Consider the following 26,497-nt stretch of genomic DNA (forward strand, 5'->3'; position numbering starts at 1 on the left):
TCGTCTCTGAACTCATCCCTGACCTCCGTCCACCCCTCACTCTGCTCCAGCCATGCGGACCTCCAATCTGATCCATCTGTCCGAACAGCACCCCCCTCCCTCAACCTCTGTCCCTCATCTTGTTTATCTGTCCTCTTAGCAGTTCACTGCCACCACCGCCCAGCATATTATATACGTGCTTACAGATTGTCTGTCTCCCTCCCTAGAATAGGAGCTTCCTGAGAACAAGGGTCCGGCGTTTCAGCACCACTCTTTGCAAGGCAAACTGTCCTAGAACAGGACCCAGATCATCAAAGACCTTGGGTACCTCTGTTGAAGCACGGAGGTACCAGAGAGAGCATAGACAGAGCAGCTGTGGTGTTGCAGGGGCACTCCCTAATTCTATCTTACAGCTCAGTTTTTCTTTTCATCTCTAAAAGGGGAATAATAATAGCATCTATCCCCTGGGACAATGCAATGCTTATATCTAGCAGAGGCTATAATGTAGTTTAAGTCAGTGATGAATATATATATATATATATACACCACATCGAGCTTAAATACAGACAAGGAGCGTCTAGTATGCAGTGTCTCAGGCACGAGAGGAATTCAGAAAACAATGCGAAGCCTTCACAAAGGAGGTGTCCCTTGAACTAGCTCTTGGCAGATGAGGAGAACGGGAACCACAGGCAGATGAGAGCAGGGGATGAGGCGGGCACTTAGGAGAGGTACGCAGGCAACCATTTGCCGGTGCTCGGTGGGGCTGGAACACAAACGAATGTGGTAGCTGCAGAGTGGCAAGGAAGGGGAGTCAGGGGGCAGCCGAAGACAGACAAGAGACATGGCAGAGGTCAGATCCCAAAAGGCTTTCCAGGGGGTGGAAAGATGGGATCTGATCTAAATGGCAAACGGGAACGGAGCACACGTGCAATACATCAGGAATTCACTGAGAACCTAAAACTCCCCGGTTCACGTCTGAGAGCTGAAATGCTAAGTTCCTACAGCAATAATATAGCCAGTACAGCCTGAAATGGAGACTTTTTTCCTTTCACAACCAGTAGGAGCAAAAATTTCACAAGCTTTCCCCAAAAGAGATTAATTCATTCTCTCTGTGTGTGTGTGTGTGTGTGCGTGTGTCTGTTTCTGTCTCTGTCTCTCTCCCCCTCTCAATATCTTTTTCTATAGATAGGCTGTATATGTAATAACCTGAGTTTGAACACCTACTGTTGGCATGCCTCTATTTTAGCTTTTTGGCTTACAAATATCAAGGAGATAAATCTAGAGTTACTTTTTAAAAGCAAGGCACCCAGGTGAAGGCTAGAGAAACGCATACTCAGGACCCCAGCACAAAGAAAGGAACAACACGACAATGTCCACATTCTGCTGGTGAGCAAGCAAAGACTGCAAGATCAGCTAAAGAAATCGCTTTCTGGCATCTAGAAAGTCCAGAAGGCAGCAAGGGGAAAGGGGCAGGCTTCAGGCACGGAGAGCATAAAGCATGTTCCTTTCCTGAGACCACGCAGTCCCCTCAAACACAAATGCACCGTCCAGAAAGGCTTCCCATGTGGGGAATAAAGACAGAAAGACAAACTGGACTTCAGCCCAACCCTGACATTCTGAGGGAGTTTTTCTGTCATAATAAATAACAGAGCTTTAAGAAAAGCAACACCAAGTCCTGTGCAAAACCTATAATCCTTCAGTGTTGCAATTTATCCAGGATCTGCTTCACCTTCCTGTCCCTGGTGTCCTATTCTGAAGCGACTCCAGGCATGGGTCCCCGCTCCCTAGTGCCTGCCTTTTCCGAAGCTCACCCACTGCAGATACGACATGTGACCGTCTTCTTCTTTTTTGAATATATATCTTGCACTCTCTCATTTCAGTGCCCCCAAAAGTGAGGTTCCTGATTCCTGTGCCGATTCCAGCATGAAGTACAATTCCCAGGCCTGGAGGGCAATCAGTAAAAGTCTGTTGAACAAGTGAATGAATGAGTGAATGAATGAATGGATTTATTTGAGACATCAGAGATCCGCCCGTGAAATTATAGAAGTAACTTAACTCAAAGGGTTTGTTTTTTAGAGCAGAGTGCGGGGGAGATAAAACGATTAGGTTTTTCCTCCACAAATTAAAGGCCACAGCTAAGAAGTAGTCAATTATAAGCCACATTGCCCTAAAGGAAATAAAAGTACATACGGGCCTGTTCTCCTCACTTTTGCAAAAGGAATGAGATCCCTCCTTCTAACTTTCCAAGAAATGTCTAGAGGGTTTTTTTGTTTGTTTGTTTGTTTTTTTGCAGGTCTGTTCACCCAAGTACACCAGTCTCTAGGGGCTGACGTGGTCAGGCACCATGGGATCCCAGAACCTGGTAAACCACTGCCCCTGGCTTCCACGCTTGGATTTAAGTAGAACGATGCCACGTGTATAATGACCCTCTTTTTATGAGACAAAAAGACGCATCTGAGAGCGCATACAGAGGCCCCTTTGAATTATCAAGCCTGCAAAAACAAACAAACAAAATCAAGATGTCCAGGAGTTCACTGAAAAAGAACCATTGTAAGAACCTTACTCCGAAAGGTCCCAACAAGCATCAGGAATCTATAGTCAGACGACTGCCAAGTCCAGGTCCCAAGGTGCCTCTCCAACCTGACGTCTTCCAGGTTTCTCGAACGCCGGATTCTTTGCAGGAAAATGTGCCCAGAGAGGGTCCCTTTACATGTTTCCCTGCGACACTGTGACCTTCGGCGAACAATGAGAAAAGTCAGTCTCCTTCGCGTACTCCGAGCATTTATAAACCCTGGCTATGCTGCCGTTATGTAACATAGTGGGCCAAAGAAAAACTGGGTTGACTTACCTCGGCCCCAGCCTTTTATTCAGAGGCTGGGCTCGCGTATATATTGAGACCCAACATTCATGTTGGTTCAATATAAACATTTGGGGCCAGCTTGAAGTAATTGTATCACTAATTACCATTGAATTCTAGTGGAAATCGTATAGAAGTACTTATAACATTCAGGCTAGGACAAGAAGGAGTCCATGTGATTAATGTTATTAACATGGCATTCAGTTCAGTAATATAAAATAATGATCCGGCTATTATATTACAGTGTTACTAAATATTCACTTAGCTCCAAAAAACACAGTGGGTGTGAGCTTTCTTGGTCGGATTTGGAATTTAAACAACGCTCTTTGTCAGATTTAAGCCTGGTAGGAAGCCCCGACAAACAGAGCCGGCCTCCTAAACGAATGTTTACGAAGGCACAGAAAATACCCACAGAAGGAATCAGTTTATCATAAACAATACAAATATTTACTTGATTATTTAATGGGTGCCCAGCATGTCTGTCCTTAATGTAGCATTTGCTGACATCAGGAGCACACCATATGTGCAAATAATTAATTCAAATTATGCTTTTCTTCCAGTGAGTTCTCTTATAAAGGAGCAGAATTAATGTGGAGGCATATTCAGGAGCGGGGACTTGGAGGCCCTCTCTCCACGTCTGTCTTGATGGGTACCTCGTTTTTAATACTTCATCCTCATTGTCATTCCTCTGCCAAGAGCTGATGGCATTTGAAATGCTCCTACAGTGTTCCTTATGTAATCAGTAGGATGACTAACACAGCGATTAAAAACCTGACTTGGCTAAAGATTTTCTTAGGAGATTAAGCTTTCGAGGCCCAAGATCGCCGGAACAAGTCCCCCTCTTTTAAGAAACCGTGTCAGCTGCAAAATAAACGGCTCGCAAATATCAACAGTGTATGATCCATCATTCCTAGCTTTCAGGAACAGAAAGAGAAGCAGGCCGTTCCGATGAATGTAAAGTGTTTCCAGTTAAGGTGCTTGAGGCTTATTTATAACAGAGACATTCAAACTCATGGAGGGATTTCCTGTGGGCAATTACACCGTCCCTTTTCTCTACGAATTAATACATGGCAAACTTTGGTTTGCGTGACATTTCAAATGGCAGAACCCTCAGCAGAAGCGATGTCCAGACACAAAGTGCTACGTGTAAAGTTGCAAGCCCTTAAACCATATATTCCGGTCATGTTCCTTCCAGGGAGGTTGCCTCAAGCCTCCCAACCTCCAGCTCTGCAAGAGGGAAAGATCTTGGACTTCTCCTCCACTCTCATGACATCATGTTCTTACATTCGTGTTTTTCTCTAATCGTTCAGGTTAGTAACGTTTGAGACTTTCTTCTAAGAATCACACAAAAAGAAAAAAAACCAAAGATGAATTTTAAACTTGCTTCCGATAAAGAAACTGGTCTTTCTGGAAAGCAAAGTATTCCCCTCCTATTATGTAAGTGTGTGTGTGTGTGTGTGTGTGTGTGTACGTGTGTGTAAATAAAGGGTATATGTATTATCAATGTATATACATTGTATATACAATGTATATGTGATACAATGTATCACATATGTATTACATGATTTCTATGTATGATAAATACATGATAGGTTTGCTATGAGGACTGACTTACATAATGTACATGAAATGATTACAGCAATATCCAATATCTAATAAGCTCTCAGTCAATGTTAGGTACAATTATGATCATTGGGTTACATCTAGAGCATTTGGCACAGCGCTTGTGACATTGTCAGCATTCAACAACAGCAGGTAAATGAATTATTACGAATCCTCAAAATATGCCTGTACATAACAGAAGACTAAGGCCCAGAAAAATTATGTAGCTTTTCCAGGGTCGCACTTCTAACAAACGCTAAATCTAGGATTTGAACCAGATCTGTTTGAGTGGAAAACCCTGGCCTTTTTCATCACATCCTGCTGATTCTCAAAAACCTACAATAACAGGCTAATGCAGAGAGGGCATTGAATAATTGAAGAGTTCATTGATTTATTTCAGATTTCAATGGGACTTGTAAAGACAATAAAGCCTCGCACCAAAATAAAGGGGGGGGGGACCTTCCAAATTATTTAAAAGTATCTTCATAAGATTTCTCCATATTCAACGGCTGACTATGAAAAGTTAACATTCAGAATCATAAACTTATTCCCTGCCCAGTGACATTTTCTTCTCTCCTAATGAATCTGTATTTCAGAGGAAAATTCCAAAACTGAAACAGTGGCAATGACTGAGTAATTCATGGCTCAGTGCTATATTAGCAATTAATTAAATATACCCAGAAATGCAGAGAAACCAGTCATCTGCCTTCTATTTATTTTATTTCATTTCATTTCCTGTATGTTGTATATTCCCCAAAGCAATTCTTTGCAGTAATTTTGCCTTCCATGCACAAATCTAATAATCCCTCTTGTTCTTAGGAATCGCGGGTACACCAGCATTGTTATTATATTATTAAATGTACATCAGATAAATGCCAGTTGCGTTTCGTGCTCCAAAATACCTTTCTCCCCCCAACCACTTACTATTTTTCGTAAGTAAACATCGAGGATTTTATTAGCAATAGGCTTTTTTTTTATTTTTTTTAATGTATGCTTCAACATTTCTTCTTATGAATTTTGTTGCTAATCACAGGATTTAGTCAGACTCCTATGCACATTCACGACTCTGTAATCTTAACAAGCTATACACAGATGATTGACAGATAATACTTGACAGGTTCAAAATTAGAGAATATACAGTGAAAATTTCAGAACAGCCAGATCACTCAGTATGCTACACTTTTCCAATTTTGGCTTCTCTCATAATCATCAACTTGGGAGGGAGCGGCAAGTAGGGAGAGAAAGGATCTGAACATTTCCTTACTCTCTGATCTCCCTCGTGAAAACCTCTGGGCTTGAACCAGCCTGAAAGAGTCATCGGTCAGAAACCACCTAACCAAGCACTGAAATGCACACCATCAAAATAGTAAGTCGAAAACAGGATTCTTTGGTATTTAAACCAAAACACCAGCCTCTCCTTCCTCGAGCCAGCCAAAATAGTCTTTGCACGTCTTTTATTCAGTTTCATTCATTGAAGAGAGTTATCGTTTATGTAGCATTACTCCTTAAATTTTTAATGAGAAGAGAAATCATGTCATGTTTATTGAAACGATTAGGCCAATTTTTATTGACTCTGTACAATTTATGTGAGAGCTGATATTTACCTGAAGCCTTTCCATTCTGGAAAGGATTGATTGATGACTTTCAACTATATCTGACTCAACTACCGGTGATCTAGCTAAAACAGGGAGCTTGTTTGGCGTTTTTCTTGCCTTTATCTTCTATTTTTAAGTCTCCTCACACCACGACCAGCAACAAATATTTTCCTCCTGTTTCAGAACTGGGTGACATGAAACTCCTAACAATTAAACTGGCAGCATTTAATGTTTTGGAAGTGCAAAGGCCATGCCTACCCAAACAGATGCTACTCAGAAGACCTGACCCTGGTTCAAGGCAGTCTACTCTGCCCTCCCCAAGACCTAAATTCTAACGCTATTTTCAGTCAACACCCCATTGTGATGAATTAAGAGCCAACAAAACCTAACTTAGTACACCCTCTTCGAGGGCCTTCGTGGGAGAATTCCACTGATACCAGGCATGGGTAGGACGTTTTGTTCTCTGAAATAAAAATAAGTATTTTCTTCCTGTTCTGCTACCTTCCAACTCCGATCATGCTCACAAGATGACAACTGGGCTGGGATCCCATCCAGGAACATTTTAGGAGGGGAGATATAAGTGCCTGAGGGATCGTTATTTGATGTGCACACTTCTGGAGAAACCACAAGGCTGTATGTTTTTAGCCTCCTGCTCTCTTCTGGTGTATATGTTCAAAATAGGTCATAATGGATAAAATGGTCGAAATGTGCCTTTCGTCCCTTGGAAAGCATTGGCTGTCAAGAAGAAGCATTTGGGTTAATGGTTGGTAATCGATGGTAGGAGCCCAAGGGTCAATAACCACTTTGTAGAAGGAAAAGTGGGTACCCAAGGAAGAACTGGGGGGGGGGTCCTCAGGGAAATCACCAGGACAGAGGATAACCCCAAATTTCCATCATCAGGGAAACATAAACCAACTGGCCATAATTGGGCCAAATTAGTCACAAGAATCAAATGGTTTAGTGCAGAATCAGGTTGAAAGAACAGACACAGAAAGAAAGGTTTTGATCCTCAACATCCATCTTAACTTAAAAAGCACTCATTGAAGGGGCGCCTGTGTGGCTCAGTCGGTTAGGCATCAGACTTCAGCTCAGGTCATGATCTTGCGGTTCACGAGTTTGAGACCCACGTCGGGCTCTGCGCTGACAGCTCAGGGCCTGGAGCCTCCTTCAGATACTGTGGCTCCCTCTCCCTCTCTCTGCCCTTCCCCCACTCATGCCCTGTCTCTCTCTCTCTCTCTCCTTCTCTCTCAAATAAAAACATTTTAAAAATTATCTAAAAAAGCACTTATTGAAAACCTTAAGTAGAACAGTTTCACATACTAGGAAATTCTAAATGAAATGGGCCTTGCAGTGGGCAAATATGTCAGGAATCTGGTCAGCGAAGCCACGCCTAACTCCAAACAACTCCAGGGGTTTCAATTATGAAAGAAAAGAGTAATTGCAGATTAAAGCAGTAATAAGCAATTTAGAGCACACAGTGGAGAGATTTCAGGGGCATCTTAAAATGTCTAAAAAAGTCTTCTCCTCTCTTGCTTGCTTCAAAATAGAAGTTAATCTCTATAAACATCCCTATTGAGTAGACATGTATTAACATCTATACTGCCTTGATAAGGGTATCGCCGTTTCTTTGCTACCATAGGAAAAGAAGAAAAAAAAAAAAAAAAAGCAAATCTAGCCACTTTCAGGCTCCTTTTGTGCTTGAAGAGGTAGGTGGTGCTTTGGAACAACCCAGCATGACCAGAAACTCTAAAACGCTCCAATAACCAGGGACAATCACTGCAATCATATTCCAGTCCTTCCAGGAGTGTGGCTAGGAATTTCAACCCTTTTATTCAAGGGACACAAATATCTTCGCTCTCCAAAATGCCTCACTTCCGAACACTCACCTATGGTCTCTCCCTGGAGAAGAGAGAAAGCAAAAGACATCAAAATCATATAAGGAAGGTTTTCTAAAAATACCTTTGCACAACTTGCCAAAATGACTGAGATATTTCTAATTCATTCCCAAGTCACAGAAACCGAAGCGCGTTGCTGTATGTTAAGATGTCAGATGTGAATCGTCTTAACCAGCTGGGTCAAATGTGAGCTAGGGCTGCAGTAAGAAGGGAGTTCTCAGCTGAATTTGCATAAAAATTGGAAGACTCCAACTCAGACTCTGCCATCTGTTAAAGGGGCAATTTTAAAGTGCTGTGCAATGTTAGGGTAGCAATCCTGAAATACAGCCACGGACGGGACAGCCGCAGAAGGTTAACAGATACTATCAATAAGTGATAAAGATATGTTGTAGTCATGGTAACCTGCATGCAAATTTAGAACACTAAAAAAAAAAAAAAAAAAAATTCTCTCCCCTTTCTCCTGATACCAACTTCTAGTTTTCTTTTTTCGATATTCTTATCTAAAGCTGAGTAACTAAGATTCCAACAACAATGGAGCCTAATTTGGGGGTTTTCTCTCTTCAAGACGGAACTTAGCAATTTTAAGGCAAATCTTCTGATCAAGGGCTTTAAGATACCAATATGGTAGTCTATGCATTTGTAAATTTTTTAATGTTTATTTATTTTTGAGAGAGAGAGAGAGAGCATGAGCGGGGGAGGAGCAGAGAGAGAGGGAGACACAGAATCCGAAACAGGCTCCAGGCTCTGAGCTGTCAGCACAGAGCCCGTCATGGGGCTCGAACTCCGGAACCGGGACCCGTGAGATCATGACCTAAGCCGAAGCCGGACGCTTAGCTGAGTGAGCCACCCAGGTGCCCCTGTGACTCTACACATCTGTATCCTACAATTCACACCACGCGAAACGTGAAAAGGGGCCTTTAAGTGTTCCGTTCCCAACACGCTGTACAAGAAACTGATCGGTATTTTAATTAATTCCTCAAGATTTACGCCAAAGGGAGGTAGGTGAAATCTACAATTCGAAAGGCAGAACTTGCCCAGGAAAATGAACGCGAAGGGGGCATATCCGCCAGGAGATGCACAGGAAATAGAGAGGGATCGGTCAGAAGATGTCCATTTTCTTAACCCTGTTAAGGGTTTCTCTGGAACAGTTTTATCCTCTCCTTTGAAATGAGAAGACGCTCAAGCTCTCCTGACAAGGGAATGGGGACAAGGCTTTATCCCTGGTCCTCCCCCTGCAGAATTCTCAGCCTCCCGCTGGCACCCCAGCTGGCTCTGACAAGCGCCATTTCAGAAGAGGCCTGGAGTCTGGGCAAGCCGATTCCATCTTCCCAAAGCCACTGAATTTAAGATCTATGTAAGGCGATACCAACATTGACAGAGAAAGAAGGCCGGAAGGATGCGGTGAGAACACGGGTGATCACTATTTCCTTCTATTTGCATACTTCTGTTTTGTAAATGTTGTAACTGAATATGCATATCATTTTTACCCTCAGACCAAAAAGCCATCGGAATTATTTTTTTAAAAATTGAGCCAAAACCTACTAGCTTTCCGCCTCATGTTCAAACTCTGAGATCAGGGATGAAGGAAACGTTTTCCGTCTCACAGTTCATTTTCACTGATAAGGGTGGGGAAAGGGGAGGAATATTCTCAGTGACGCGGAGGCTACAAAGAAATTAATTTGAATTAGAATAACAGCGATACCTTACATCCCGAACCCACTTTCCCGTCACTATCTCATTTGTCCTTACTGTAATCCCATGAAGTTGGGAAAGAGGAGCGGTACAATCCCCAAATCACACCTGAGAAGCTCAGAGGGGACAGAAAAGTGGCTCAGGGTCACACGGAGGAAGAAAGAAGACGCATCAAACTCATTCACTTTTTAAAAGCATCCTGACTGGTAGCGCGCCATGCTTTTTTAACACCCTGCAAAGCTGTAGCTATAAATGCAGCCAGGAGAATTTTGGCATATTTGCTGTTGCATAATTATTCGAGAAGGCACAAGTGCCCCGTCAACACATTCAACTCAATCACAATGAAGAAAGGCAGCCAAAACTTCCCCCGCCCACTCCCCCACAAAATCCGCAGGGACTTAGCGATGCACCCCGTCACGTCCTTTGGCTCCGTGTCACTCATTGTGTCTGATGACTCCCCCGGCAGAAAGTGGATGATGTTAGGTAGGCAAACTCAGCATTAAATAACAGGATGCCTCCTCTCCAATCCTGTTTTCCATCACTGTGATTCCTTCAACGAGAAAGCCACGGCTTGGAGATAATAAACCTTTACCACCTCCCTTAGCCCACCAGGACTAGTTAATGCTCCTCTAACAAGAGAAAAACAGGTTTCAGGCTCACAGCCTCAAGCCAGCAACAGTCTCTAGCCACGTCTAGTAACTTTTTGGACTTCTTTTAACCTTTTTTAGATATCCTTCTATTTATAGCAAGTGATATACCCAAAATAACAAAATTTCTTCTCTGAATAAATTTCTGGATGTTAAAAAAAAAAGGGGGGGGAGATAAATATATTACATGGAACTGTATGAAACCACAGGTGGTATTTTTTCTTAGATCAAAAATAGTCCAAAATTCCCATGTTCATGATCTGGCCTGATGGATAGATGCATGATAGATGGGTAGTAAACGACAGTGATAGTATATAGATATGACAAAACACATTGATACATTTATATAGAGACGTATTTAGATATGATGCCCCCCAAATAATAGTAGATGAGCGACTTTCATCGGAGAAGCCTTGTTATTAGAACAGTCGTAGTATCAAGCTGGAAACTCATTCTTCAATAGTGATACCCTTCCTCCTTGATGAGCTGACTCTTGATCCGGTCAAGGGCATCCTGGCTTCATTCAGAGTGGGCCTCACTGTGGCCCAGGGCCAGTCACCAGAGAGAAGCATGGGCCCCAGTTCACTACGCAGAAACAAGACCACAGGACCCCCACTCCACTCCCTCTCATCCCCTTCCTCTCGCCTTTTCTCACCTCCCTTATGTAAATTATGCTAGACCACATATGACACCTTTATACAAACCACCTTGAATCTGTCAGAAACAACTTCATCCTGCCTCCAAAACTGACACCCCTTCCTGTCTCTAGCACACTTCCTCCAGAATAGTCAAGTTGCTGACAGATTAGAGGGGTGACTGTTCTATCCCTAACCCCCCACCCTGCCTGCTCCAAAGGAGAGCTGACAGAACACCTCTGGAAAAGGAATTCTAAAAGCCTGTGAGGAGAAGGAAAAGACAGGGGTGGGGAGAGAACTGGTCTCAATGGGAGGTCGGTAAAGTGGGTTCATTTCATTGTAAGGTTGCCTCTCTTCGGAAACTGATCGGTGCTGCTTGTGGAACAGACACTTAACAGAGATACAGCTCTCTCTTGGCCTTTGGAATTTGGGAGAAGGATGTGCATTTCAGATTTGATCAAATTTTTTTTTGTTTTGTTTTGTTTTTTTTTTTTTTTTTGGTAATGTCTAGTTATTTATTTTTGCAAAGGCGGGGAGGGGAAGAGAGAGAGGATCCTAAGCAGGCCCCAGATTGCCAGCAGACAGCCTGGTGCGGGGCTTGAACCCATGAACTGTGATAGAGTGACCTGAGCTGAAATCAAGAGTTGAATCCTTAACCGACTATGCCACCCAGGGGCCCCCGATTTGATCAAGTTTTAATACAAGTTTTAATACAAACTCCAGGCTCATTCCACTCACCCTGAGGCAGCAGCTACACTAAGGACCATGAGCGATAATCCCCCTCCCAGTCTTTCCCAACCTACTCTGTGACTTTGGGCATGCCACTGAACTTGATGGCTTTAGGTTTCCTTAAGTGCCAAATGAGGGGGTTGGCCTAAATCAGTGACTCTCAAATGGCTGGCTCCACGTTAGAATCGGAGTCACCTTTATAACCATGGCCAGGTCCGGCCCCACACCTAGAAATTCTTTAATGGGTCAGCACATGCCAGGCATTTGTGTTTTTAACCTTTCCCGGGTAGTTCTAAAACACAGCCAGGTTGGGGGATCCCCGGCACAGATTATCTCTAAGACCCTGTCCACTTCCGACATTCTTGACGTCTCTGACCCTCACTTAGGGCCGAAGGCCTTCTCTTATTCCCACCTGCTCCACCCAGCCTTTATCAGCAAACACTTTTGCCTTTGCCTCAACTGCAGTTCTTGGCCTTATCGGGAGAACTTCCTGCGCCAAAGAGCTGAAGTTTATTCTTCTACCAAAGGGCACTTCGTAGTTCGAGGAAAAGCACAGGCCGTGTAGCTACTGCAGACCTGGTGTGGGATCCTCGGGTGGTGGCCTTGAGTAAGCCTCTTAATCCCTGTTAGCCCCAGCCTTCCCAAGTCCAAAATGGGGATAACGCCTATTTCACGGGTCACTGTGAGAGGAGTGAATATATGTAAAGAACGCGGCCGTATGCAAATGCTGAATACATGTTAATTACCACTCCCTTTCTACAGTGTGGAGGCTACCAGGGGGTTCTGTGCTCACAGAAGAAAGCGCTGGAGGAAGGCCAGTCTGAATTTCGAGAACCCCAAGAGCAGTCTTGGGCTGAGCCGATCAACGCCAGCCAGAGAGACACTCAGAGCTTCAAAGCTCTGCCTCCCCGCCATGAGCAGCAGCGACCTCCCTGCCCATCGGCTGCAGAGAAGCACAGATACAATCCAGTCCTGTGCCCTGGAAGGCAGAAGCTACAAGTGGGAGCTAACAGAACTGCAGGCCACGAGATAAGTAGGCCAGTCCTGGACTCCCACAGCCAAAAGCACAGGAAGAGACAGGCAAACGGTCAAAGGAACCTAATGAGGAAACAGTGGAGTCTAGTGATACTCAGGCAAAGAGCCGTCGACAACAGATGGAAGAGGGAAAGGATGAGAAAAATAAAAGAGGTTTGCCCTTTCCAGCTTTGGCAGGGCCATGAAATGAATGTCTCAGACCACTGAGAATAAGCAGCCAGCGAAACGTTCAGCACCGCTGTAAGTAAGGTTGCTCTTAAAAATCAGCTGTCCCCTAGCCACGCCTACATAGGCACAGGAAAAACACCAGCAGGAAGCATGCTAAAATGTTAATACGGTTTGCCTCTAGGTCGTAAACTTGTGGCGCGTTTCTAGTCTCTTCAATACACATGTCTGTAGATTACAAATCTATAATGAATACGAATGTCTTTTAGTATCACGGAAAAAAAGTGAAAGGAATAAATGAGGCATGTCCCACAAGTGTATAAATGAAGGAGAGGGACATGAAGTGAAGAGGCATGTGGTGGGGGTGGGGGCGAGGACGCAAAGATTAAGACATCAAAAAAAAAAAAAAAAAAAAAGAGCCGTGTTTTTAAGAAGAGACCAAGTGAAAATCTGGTGGGTTAACCATCCATGAGACCATGTTTTCTAGGAGACTGGGTCAGAATTTGCCACTGCAAATAGCAAATAAGTCTGCAGTCCATATTTTAACCTTTTTTGCTTGCAGTGTTGACACTGGCTTTTCGAGTGTTTTGGAAGCTGGGAACCGCTATGGGATGGCAAACACAGATAAGTCACCGAGGAACGCGCGAAGGCAAATTCTGGAGCAAAGGAACCCAGCATTGAGCGCAGGCATACAGAAACCAAAACAAAGCCAAGGAGGGGCTTCTATGTTGTAAAACACCACTTGTCGGTATTTTCCAATCTAAAAATACATGCAAACTCATACAGAGTATCACGGATTTCTAAAAGGTGATCCCAGATCTCAGAGTTAAAATTTTCTTACAACATTCAAAATGTTTCCTGTAGCAAAACTCTTGACGTTTCACCCCCCTGGGGAGGGCCAGAGTTTCCATGTGGGAAACCCAAAGACAGAATTGCTTTCCTTCTCTCTGTGTCTATGCCTGGCCTGCTGGTATAGAGAAAATCAGAGAACAACCCCACCCCGTCTGTCACTCTATCTTTAGAGGCCTTTGCACATGGCCTGGCTGTCAGAAGTCATGAAGAACCCTGTGTCCATCATCAACCCTGTCAGGTTAGAGGATGCGGGGCTTTTAGAAAAAACAACCAAATATCCACCATTAAAATTCCTTGCAGATTTTCACCTCCCAAGACACTTTTAATCTAGCCATATATGTTAGGTTTTGAAGAAAGCAGTATCATTAAAAAGGAAAATAAAGTTGGGCTAGGTTAAGGTTCGGATTAAGAGTTCACGAAATTCAGACTCCACACATTTCAATTAAGTGGTACATCGACCCATGTACCAAACTGTACTAAAATCCGCTCCAAGTCCCATTTGTCAAGTTTTATCTGCCACCATTTGGATTCAAGATGACAGACTGAGCTATAAATCCAATTCAAGATGGGACTTACACTGAGCAGCGTACCAAGTTTTATCAGAATCAGTCAGCTTCTTTGGGAGTTGCACATAGGACAGACTGAAAAGACAGTTAAAGAAGAAAATGTCATATCAGCTAGTGAAAGCAGGAATTGTGCTTAAGTTGGTCATCCCTGTATTTATTCATTCACTCAACAAATATTTTATTCAGCACTTACCCTATGCCAGGTGGTGCAGGAAAAGTAGAAATACGCACATCACAAGGCAAAGTCTTTGCCCTTGGAGGGTTTATATGATGACAGGGGGTCGGGACCATAATGATATAAAATCATTAAAAACAGAGATTAAAGCCATGACGGACTAAGAAGGGTGTTGAGAAAGAGAAAAATCGAGAAAGCCTACTTTACACAGGGTTGTGGGGAAAGCTTTTCTGAAGGGAGGTACTTAGGTTGAGGTAGAAGAATGGGTTGGAAACAGTCCTACCAAGAGCAAAGGAAAAACGTCCCATGCAAAACAAGGAGCAAACTCCGAGGTCCTAGGTGGGATCTGTCATGGCCGTGGACAGATAAGGGGCTCAGAGGGGAGGAGGAAAGGCGGAGCAGGCCCACCACAACTTGCAAAGCCAAGTGGTCACTGGTGATATTAAGAATAACACTGCCAGGGGCGTCTGGGTGGCTCAGTTGGTTAAGCATCCAACTCTTGATTTGGGCTCAGGTCATGATCTATGAGATTGAGCCCCACATCGCACTCCGCACTGACAGCACAGAGCCTGCTTGGGATTCTCTCTGCCCCGCACCCCCCCTCAATAAATAAATAAACTTAAAAAAAAAAAAAGGGTACACTGTCAGAAATTATTTATGTAAATCCTGCAAAACAGGAGATGTTACACCCAAAAGGACACCGTACGTGTTGCCTTTCTTCTTTTTAAAGGCTTTCCAGGCACGCCTTAGCTAACACCTGACAGCTCACACATATTACTTTCCTTCGGCAAATTATCATTATTAAATATTATCATCAACCTCACTAAGGAATGTTAAGTGTGATACATAGTTTAATACATTTGGCACTCAGAAGCATATAAACTTCCCATTATAGACAGTAAAAGAGCCTTCCATCAGACCGGTTTGCTCCAAAAGCAATCAGGTATTTACTGCCTGTCCTATAAAGCAAATGGCACTTGGGCATTTCAGCGCTTGGGGTGGGTGGGAGGTGTGAAGAGGAAGGATTGCAGAAGCAGTCAGCCCTCCATGAAAGCTTGTCACGTTCAGGATGGACCCAATCAGCTCTGTGGGTAGAGGTCAGTCCTCAGGGAGACAGTAGGATGTGCCTGATGGTACAAGGCATGCTTCTGTTTCCCAATGGCCAGAAAAGTTGTCAGTTTTAGGCAATTCCAAGCTTAGAGTTCTCTTGATCATTTTTAAGCCATTTGGAAAATAAAATGGATTGCCAGAGTTTTCCTAACTAGCTCGCTGATCTTTCCTTGTCATCTCAAGATGAAAGAATTCACCATCAGACTAAAGGTCACTGTCCTAGAAATATTTATGGGTGACTAAAAGGGGAAGACTATTAGAGGAATACTTTTTCATTGCCTTCACAATTGCGTGGTTAGTTGCATGAAGTATTAGACATACCTACGCTACACCCTTACCCATCTTTCCATGTTCATGAACCCATCCGTGGTATTTCTATGCTGGGGATTCTTCTCATAATGAATCTAAGGACCCCCCCTTTCAAAGAAATGGCTAAATGTTGGTTACATTTTAAATCGTGCATGATTTTAGTTCTCTCTGAACAATGTTTGATGGATAAGTCTTAAAAAAAAATGGCCAAATGGCCTAACCTTTTAGCAATAAAATTGTGTGCAATAAAAATGCTGGAGGGCACCAGTTACTGAACTGTCATGGGCTGGAGAATTATTAGACCCCATCATTCTGTACCGCAAAACCAAATTTGTAGATTTTTTTTTCAAGTAGAAAAAAATCCAGGAAATTAAATGGAAAGACCTGTAGTAATGAAATATTAAATGCAATTTCAAGTGCACAAAAAGGTCAGAAGCCAAAAAAAAAAAAAGATTTCTAGAACAACATTAATTTTCTCATACTTCATGTATGTCTGGGCTTAAATACCCCTAGAAACCAAGCAGGCCCACACGGGGGCAGGCGTGAGGATGCAGGGGAAGGTAGCAAGGAGGAGCCTGGAATAAGACAAAATCAGAACTAAGAATAAAAAAAAAAAAAGAAAATATTTCCTTCCTTTTCAATTTCCAAAGTTGAAGTCGTATTGCATAAATATGCATCAATACCTGTCAAAAGGTGTAAAAGCAAAACCACAATGACTGGACTTGAACTATGTTATATGCCAATTGTACTCAGAGTTAGCTTGATTCTTGGTTCCTTGCACTGATAACAGTTCTTAACTTCATCATACTTGAATTTCACTTCTGGACAAAGAGATCACGTATCACGAGATGGTCTTGTGGACCCTCGGAGTCGGTGTAGATGTGTCTGTGTGCAGGCTGTTACCATCGTTAGAAGCGATCATTGGAAGTATGTAGCTTCTGTCTCAGGACACAGAGGAATATTTTGTTTAATATGTATGTAGGAAGGGGTGGAGGAGATCCAGAGAAATTTTAAAGGAATTTTTTTTTGAGAGAGAGAGAGAAACAGAGAGGCAGAGAGAGAGAGAAAGACAGAGAATCTTAAGCAGGCTCCACACTAGTGTGGAGCCCAGTGTGGGGCTCAATCCCACAACCCTGGGATCATGACCTGAGCCAAACTCAAGAGTTGGACTCTCAACTGACTGAGCCACCAGGTGCCCCTAAAGGAAATATTTTTATTTATTTTTTGTATTTTTTTTAACGTTTTATTTATTTTTGAGACAGGGAGAGACAGAGCATGAACAGGGGAGGGTCAGAGAGAGGGAGACACAGAATCTGAAACAGGCTCCAGGCTCTGAGCTGTCAGCACAGAGCCCGACGCGGGGCTCGAACTCACGGACTGCGAGATCGTGACCTGAGCCGAAGTCGGCCGCTTAACCGACTGAGCCACCCAGGCGCCCCTAAAGGAAATATTTTTAAATGAAAATCCTGTATGAATAAAAGGGTCACCTGCTAACATCAAGACACCTATAGTTTAGGCATGACACATTGTTCATATGGAATACTGTCTAGAGACACACGCAGGGAAAATTCTTACTTTAACACCTGGCTAACTCCCCAAGTCCATTACTCACACGGTCTATATACTCTTTAAATATGCTACAGAAATCAGATGGTCTGTAATTTACGATTGCTACAACTTTAAAGCCTAAACAACATACAATGAAATCTATTTCTTTTAAAATACCAATCTGTGGGGTTGCAATGTTGGATGGCAGAAAGAATGATTTATATTTATGGCCAGTTTTTATTTATCCTTACCTATTTATAAATTGTGTTACAGCTTCAACAGCCATGGTTAAAAAGAATAACGTCATTCCTAACCACTGCCTTTGACTATAAAAACAATTTCACCATAATGGATAACACTAAAACACTCCAAGAATAATCAATAAATGAATCCTGGATTACTAGTCGAACACTGGTGGTTATAAGTGATTACACGAAAGAGTTGATGTTACTTTGAAAATCTTAAGGTCTGTCTATGGATTTTCGTATTTTATATGTAACATTTTTATGAAGTGATTTTTGCCCTTACATAATAGCTTTCATCTTCAAAGTGCTTCACAAATATGAACTAGTTACATAAAAAGCTATATTACTGCAAAATCAGAAAATGGGAAAGCTGAGGGTCTCTTAGCTACAGTCACTCTTCGCAGTGGTTAATCTTCAACAAAGGTTGTATGTTTTCTGAAAACATGCTTAATTATCAATACTGTTAATGAAACTGTCCAAGGGTAAACAGAGCTTTTATTGTACCAGGAAGGTGTTACTATTCATAAAAATCTCCCTTTCACTGAACCTGTAAAGTTTGAGGAAATCAGACTTGTGTTATGACCCATCTACTTTGTCCCCTTCTTCTATTTCATGAAGTCTCTTAAATGTCAATAAGGACGGATGTTGAACAAAGCTTTATCATAATAAAATTGGAAAACATTAAACATGCATCATAAGGAATAGTTAAGTAAGCTAAGGTATGGTCTATATAATATTATCCAATATAAGGTAGCCTGAAGAAATATGTTTTTACAGAATATTTTAAAACATGGGAAGTTTTGCATTATGATATTTGGTTTTTTAAAGGTCACAAGATTGTCTACATCCCATCAAGTCAATTTTATAAAAGAAATAATTATATATAAGCACATAAGCAAAGTGGATGAAATAAATATAAGTGATAGGAGTATTGTGATTTTTTTTCCCTTAGATTTTCTTTATTATTTAAAGTCTTGGCAATAAAACATATATTTTTTTAATCATGGGACACCAATGTTATCTAAAACAAAACAAAACCATAACCCTTACTTTAAAAACTCATACTCTGTTGCAGAGACAGAAAACAGCAGTCAGTGTGATAATCTCTTTCAGCGTAGAGAACTCAAGAGTAGCACTGGAGTAACCCAAGATAGCTCAGAATGGAAGGAAGAGAGCCTGGAATTAGACCTTGCAAGGTAGGCAGGTATTTAGTAATAACGAAGAAGGCAGTCCAAACAGAGCCTATGCAAAGGCACAGAACTAGAAGATGTACGGAAACAACAGGAAAAATGATGAGCTTCAGTGGGGCAAAGTGTATGGCCAGGATGCATAGAAGATGGTGATGAGGACGGCACATACCAGCTCACAGACCTTGAGAATTGTGGAAAATGATCCAACGTCAGTCCTTATACACGATGGGTAGAACCTGCTGGGGAGGGGGACGTTGAGAAGTATCAGACCAAGAAAATAGTAAGAGATGAGTTATTTAGATCACTACTACAGCAAGCAAAGGGTTGGAGAAAGGCAAGACTAGACTCAGGGACACCAGGGAACTGAGTCTGATAAGTTTACCTTTGGAAGGAGACAAGCAGGAGAGAAAGAGTTCCAGAGGTAGTTAGGAAAAAAGACAGACCTAGCTTAGTGGCCGGTTAAATGTGGGTGAATGAGACAAAGTGTCTAAGGTAATTCCCAGGTTTCTAGATGAAATAAGCGGTGGACAGAGGTACTATCACCTAAACAAAGTGGATACAGACAAACAAACAAAACAACAACAACAACAAGTTAAGCATCTGACTTAACCAGTTGGTTAAGCATCTGACTTCGACTCAGGTCACGATCTCGCAGTCCGTGAGTTCGAGCCCCACGTCAGGCTCTGTGCTGACAGCTCGGAGCCTGGATCCTGTTTCAGATTCTGTGTCTCCCTCTCTCTCTGCCCCTCCCGCACTCATGCTCTGTCTCTCTCTGTCAAAAATAAATAAACATTTTTTAAAACTTTTTTTAAAAAAAGTGATCTGGATATCCAGATAAGAAGAAATAGCAGGGTGACTCTACTTCAATTTTAAAAAGGGGGGGTGTCTGGATGGCTTAATTGGTTGAGCATCCAACTCTTGGTTTCGGCTCCAGTCATGATTTTGCAGTTCATGAGTTCGAGACCCACATCAGGCTCTGAGCTGGCAGTGCACAGTCTGCTTGGGGTTCTCTCTCTCCCTTTCTCTCTGCCCCTCCCTTGCTCATTCTCTCTGTCTCTCTCCCTCTCTCAAAAAAAAAAAATAAATAAACTTAAATTTTTTTTAATTTAAAAAACAAAACAAAACAAAAACAAACACACGGTAGGCTTCATGGATTAGTACGCAAGTCATAGATGAAGGATCAAGGATGACACTTGAGAGCACTTAGCAAATAACTCTATGCTTATAAAATTAGGAATACCACCCTAGAATGCTGGGCAAGGTGAAGAACCTGGAAATAGGGTAAACATCAATATTGGGGGCAGGCATGCAGAACCAGCGAAAGCAACCAATATGGCACGGTCAGAGAGATCAGGTCATAGAAACCAATGAGCAGAGATTTTCAAGAATGGAATGATCAAAATTGGGAAGGCTATGGAGGTCAATAAGAAAAGGCCAAAATGCATCATTTAACTTTGCTAATAAAAATCCTCACTTGGGGGCGCATGGGTGGACCAGTCGGTTAAGCGTCCAACTTCAGCTCAGGTCATGATCTTGCAGTTCATGAGTTCGAGCCCCGCATCAGGCTCCGTGCTAAAAGCTCGGAGCCTGGATCCTGTTTCAGATTCTGTGTCTCCCTCTCTCTCTGCCCCTCTCCCACTCATGCTCTGTCTCTCTTTCTGTCTCTCTGTCAAAATAAATAAACATTAAAATAAAATAAAATAAAATAAAATAAAATAAAATAAATCCTCATTTGACCATCGCTGGAGCAGTTTCAGTGGCTGATATGGACTGAAGCAGACAACAGATCAAAGAATAATTCAGATTTAAGGAAAGAATAAATGTTAGCAGCTCCTTCCACAAACTCCACTATACACTGAAGAAGAAAGAGAGTGCCCAAATTAGAGATCAACAGGACTAGGGAAGAAGTGTACTGATGGTTTATTAATACCGGTTAGCTACAATCACTGTAATGATTCTCAGGGAAGTGAAGTCACCTTTTTTCACCTAATAAAACTATAACCATGCAGCCACAAAGCAAAGATAAGACAACACATGTCCAAATGTTTGCCCTTAAAATGGCAACGTTATTCAGCCAAAATTCACATTTGCAAGATATTTTGTCAGTGTGAAAAAAATCGTGAGATGAGATCCCGTTTCCAAAGTCTTAAATGTTTACGTTACTCAGATAATTGAAAGAATTGGCTAATATAATGAATACAATTGATACTTATAAATTATTTGCAACCCAGGATGAATTAAGTTTGGGCTAAATTACCTACTGAGTGGCCAAGATGTTCTAAATTAACTGAATAACTCTTTCAACATTAAGTAGATTTGAGGTTGATTAGATAAAAGTCCATTTGCGTAACATAAACTACTTGAACAAGTTTCAATAGAAATTTAAGAAACTTTTTTTTGTTGAGGTTTTCATTGGGTCATTTAATTTAGTAATAGGGACTTAAACCCATAATGAAGTGAAAGTCTATACCATTCGTTCCTTCAATTCACCTAGAGATATCAAACTCATTCTGTGTGTAAGATCCACAAAAAGACTCATTATTTCTCACTCAATAATTTGCTCTTAGGAATTTATCATATGATATGATAGAAGAAAAATGTTATACGCACAGATTTTCCGTGTTCACTAGAATAGTATCTAGGAAAACTAAAATATGAAAACAACCTAAACATTTAACGACGGGGAGGAAACTATATAAATTATGGAAAGCTGCTTAATGGAATAATATATAGTCATTAATTGCATGAAACATAGCTGAATAAAATTATTTGTTTACTTTGACAGCAATCATATATTAGAAATTCTGTGTGCAGGGGATGCCTGCGTGGCTCAGTCAGTTAAGGGGCCAACGCTTGATTTGGGCTCAGGTCATGATCTCACAGTCTCAAGCCCTGAGTCAGGCTCTGTGCTGACAGGGTGGAGTTTGTCTGGGACTCTCTCCCTCCCTCTCTCTCTGTCCCTCCTTCACTCGCTCGTGTGTACACATTCTCTCTCTCCCTCTCTCTCTCCTTCTCTCTCTCTCTCAAAATATGTAAATATACATACATACATACATACATAAACTTTTTTTAAGGAAAGAAATTATGTGTGCCAACCAATAATCCTTAAAGGTAATGTAATCACACGAGCTCAAAAAAAATTTTTAAAGCCATGTTGTAGGAGTAAGAAAGATTTTTGTTTCTTTTTTCATATTTCCCTGGAACATTCCTCTAAGAACTTTCAGAATTTAAAAGGGAAGGAGAAAAAAACATAAGATAAAAAGAAAGAGGGAGGCAAACCATAAGAGACTCTTAAACACAGAGAACAAACTGAGGGTTCTGGAGGGGTGTTGGGTGGGGGGATGGGCTCAATGGGTGATGGGCATTAAGGAGGGCACTTGGGATGAACCCTGGGTATTAATGTAAGTGATGAATCACTGACTTCTACTCCTGAAATCATTATTACATTATATGTTAACCAACTTGGATTTAAATAAACTTAAAAAATTAAAAATAAAAAAAATTTAATAAGGATAATAAAATAAAATAATAAAAAATAAATAAAAGGGAAGGAGAGAGGGAGAAAAGGCGGGATGGAAGAAGAGGGAAAAGTAACTGAAAATCAAAACCAGTGGCAAGAAGAGAGTCCTAAGTTAGGGGGAAAAAGCATTCCAAAATCTATCTTGAAATGTTTGTGAACTATTTGTAAGACTCATTTATAGACTCCAAAGCCCTGCCTAGCACAGATACAAAGTTAAACGGAGTCATCCAGTTCCAAGTATGACTCATTTAAATGACACTGACAGATACTCTGTTATCTCTACAGTGTGTATATATATTAAAAAATACATATTTTGACCCACTGCACTGAAAACAAAGAAATAAAGCCATCTGAGGCAGATGGCTCCAGCCCAAGATGACTGAAGTGCTAAAGTTACCAAGTCTCCTTGCATTCTAGTTGAATACTATTTACAATAAACTTCATTTTATTTTTTTCTTTTAAATTTTCTGTACAATTTTGAATATGTTCAGATACAACACTAAGATAGAGTTGGGTCGGCCTGTTGCTAACAAGCCTTGTTCAATTTTGAGTGATTTGTTAATACAAAGGCTATTTCCCAACATTTCCATGAGAACTGAACTTCTTACCATCTATAATCATGCTTCTTCTAAGAATTCTTTATTTGGCTTACAATTTCAAAGGCCTATAATAATTAGAAGAGTGGCTCCAGATCCGAAGGCTTTGAACTGGAGATCCTCAGTGAGTTACAGGCACGTTCCCTGCTCCCAGTGTCCTCATTTGCAAAATGAGGATGATTGTACCATATAGCTCATGAGGTCTTCTGAACATTGAGATTAATGTATGTAGAGTACTCAGTGATGTGCCTGGAACACAACGAGCACACAGATAATGTTAATTGTTATTATTATTAGATGTTGGAAGGATACACAGAAACCTCAGAGCTCTGGCCTGAAAGGAGCCTGCCTTTATTACTATTAATCACGGTGCTAGAAAGAACAATGGTAGTGTTAGCGGACCTTTGCACGCATGCCATCATTTCCGTGCATTAACTCTTTCTTTATTTCTTTTTTTTTTTTTTTTCGTTTTTTATTTATTTTTGGGACAGAGAGAGACAGAGCATGAACGGGGGAGGGGCAGAGAGAGAGGGAGACACAGAATCGGAAACAGGCTCCAGGCTCCGAGCCATCAGCCCAGAGCCCGACGCGGGGCTCGAACTCACGGACCGCGAGATCGTGACCTGGCTGAAGTCGGACGCTTAACCGACTGCGCCACCCAGGCGCCCCTCTTTCTTTATTTCTTTATGAAGATAGGTCTTGGGCCCATGATATAGCTCAAGAAACGGAGGTCCAGGGTAAGAATGCAATCTGACAGGACTGCCCACAAATAACCACGTTCTCTAAGAGCTGAGGTAGGTTGTATTCTGAATCTGCAGGTTAGAGGAGAGGGTATACACAAGTGTCAACCCTCCCAAGGGGCGGGAGGGAACTAGTTAAGGTTTCATAGCCTGCCTTTTGTTGACGAAGCAATTTAGATGGCTTTGCAGTTTTAAATGCTACAGTAAAACTTGAGTAATCGTTAATCAGAGCAGGAATGGTAAGTAACTTATATTTTTTTTCAGAAAAATGACTGAAAGAGAGGGCTGCAAAAAACCAGCACTGTAAAAACTGTATTTTAGCAGCAATATCCTAAAAGTTCATGGAATATGATTATTCTTCGGGCAAGTCCGCCTTTCCAGCTTCAAAATGAGATCAGAGTCACAAGTCAGGAAGGTAGTGAATTTGTTCCTCAAATACAAATTAAGAGAAGATTGCTGTTTGAAAACACCTATGCTTACAACAGGAAGGTTAGATTTTTAGCAATTTATATGATAAATTCTGGTTCCTCTTCCCCAAATAAAATGTATTTTTATTAGTTTTTGGTACTATATAAAACCATAGGTTTATTGTGGAAAATTGTGAAAAAGAAAGTGAAAGAAAAATCATGCTAAGTTCCGCAACTTTAAAATAAATACTATTAATGGCGTGATGTCTTGTATATGCTTGACACACATAGGTATACATCTATTTATTTACATTTTACTTGCTAATTTGTTGCAGCTGATATTAAAACTTTTTTATGTCATGCAAAAACTGTTCTCCCTCTTCACTGGGAGACTATGTATGCAGTTTATATCAAAAGCATTTCCTGTGTTATGTTTTTTAATGTTTCTATTTATTTTTGAAAGAGAGAGAGAGAGAGACAGAGCATGAGTGAGGAAGGGGCAGAGAGAGAAGGAGACACAGAATCCGAAGCAGCCTCCAGGCCCCGAGCTGTCAGCATAGAGCCCGACGCCGGGCTCGAACTCACGAAACATGAAATCATGACCTGAGCCAAAGTTGGACGCTTAACCAACTGAGCCACCCAGGTGCCCCGCATTTCCTGTGTTATTGAACATTGTTTGGGAGGGTATTTTTAGGGACTTTTTAGGTTGGATATCTCATCTTTTTAAAATAGTGCATATATTCAAGAATTGTCTACATTTCAAACCTCTCTTACATGTATGGAAACCTAAGTGTCATGACCCCCTAATAACTCCAATTAACACATGTGAAGTTGTTTAAGCTATTTAGGAACATAATTGATTTTTGCCTTAAAATATCAGAGAAAAGCTTCTAGTCAGGGGTAATCCCTTGTATTTGCATTTAATGACCTGTTTTGAGTTCTCCAAGTCTTCTGGCTACAACAGCTTTCCTTAGCTTTATAATATTCCCTGCCTCAAAAAATAACAGTAAAAGTAAAATTTTCTTCTGAACATCACACGGCCATAGCTGTTGTGACTGGAAGGCTTTTACAGGCAGGAACTAATTCTCAACCCACCTCCATGACTTCTCCAAAAATTAATGGCGCCAGACTGTTATTACTTTTCTAAAATATGTTTCTGGACAAATATTGTCCATCATGTTAATTTTTGAAACCAATTTACAGTTACAAACACACCAATAATCTCTCTCTGAGATTTGAGTTTGCTTTGGCCATACCTCATCCACAAGCAATGTGTTACGCACATCGTATAACACAGTTATACGTTGAATTCGCATATATCTCTGCCTACTCATCCAAACAAAGTTGAGTCATTTTCATCAGGAAATCGTTTCCCCACTGGGGGTAAATACACATCTAAACCCACAAAAATTCTATTAGCACCAGCTACATTGTCATGCAGTGATGAACACTTTCCTTCTAATTTGCTGGGTCCCCAGCTAAAGAAAGACTTTGTCGGTTCCGGTCGGCAATTGAACCGCATGTAGTAGATATGCTGATTTTAGAAAAGAAAGAACGAACTACAATAATGGTGTGGTCTCCTGAGAATACATTTATTTCTGCAGTATAAAACAAAATTAAATTCTTCAATCTCAAAAACTATTAAAAGGTTGTATTTAAAATGCATGAAGCATTAAAAAGACATCAAAATTAAAATAATCTCATAAATCTCTTCATTTAAAAGACTTATTAGAATACAGATCGAGGCAGAAAACAGCTGCCTGGCACTCTGAAGCAGTAAATTATGACTATTTTAACTTTTTTTCATTTTCATCATTGAAAATTCTTTTCCAGAATAATCGTATTGCTGTAGCAAGACCAACTGTCCCATATATTTAATATGTATACAGTAAATTGCTTTCAATGGGCTCTGAAGTAGATATACTATATATTCTTTTAAAGATCAACAGACCACAGGGTTGCATCCTGACAAGGGATGCAAAAGATACAAGCAAAAGTTAGTTTTTAACGTAAAACCGGTCGAATGAATTATAATCCCAATTGAGTTGGCCAAAGTACTAGGGACGCCCTAGGAAAACCTGATAGTGTAAGGGTTTTTTTTTTATTGTCATCCCTTTCTCCAAAGCTGCCAACCAGAATCCAAGAAAAAGTCAGCACGGGAAGGACAGATAGATGTGTCCAATCGCCATCAATCATTAAAACCGGACTCTCTTTTGTAAATGACTGACAACCAGGCGGAGATTTTTTTTCTAATAAAGATTCTCACTCCATAGATCATCATGTGTCAGTCTTGATTGTACTACAGCATCCTTGGGGTGCAATTAAACTATCATGTTGATGGTACCTCGATGCGGTTGAATCCTAAAAGGAGGAAAAGAAAAACCAGGTGGCTTAACAGGAGGCCCCAG

This window comes from Lynx rufus, unplaced genomic scaffold (genome assembly GCF_022079265.1).
Source record: "Lynx rufus isolate CCGP_SWC_20201006 ecotype Redwood Valley unplaced genomic scaffold, mLynRuf1.p SCAF_3, whole genome shotgun sequence".
Taxonomy (NCBI): Eukaryota; Metazoa; Chordata; class Mammalia; order Carnivora; family Felidae; genus Lynx; species Lynx rufus.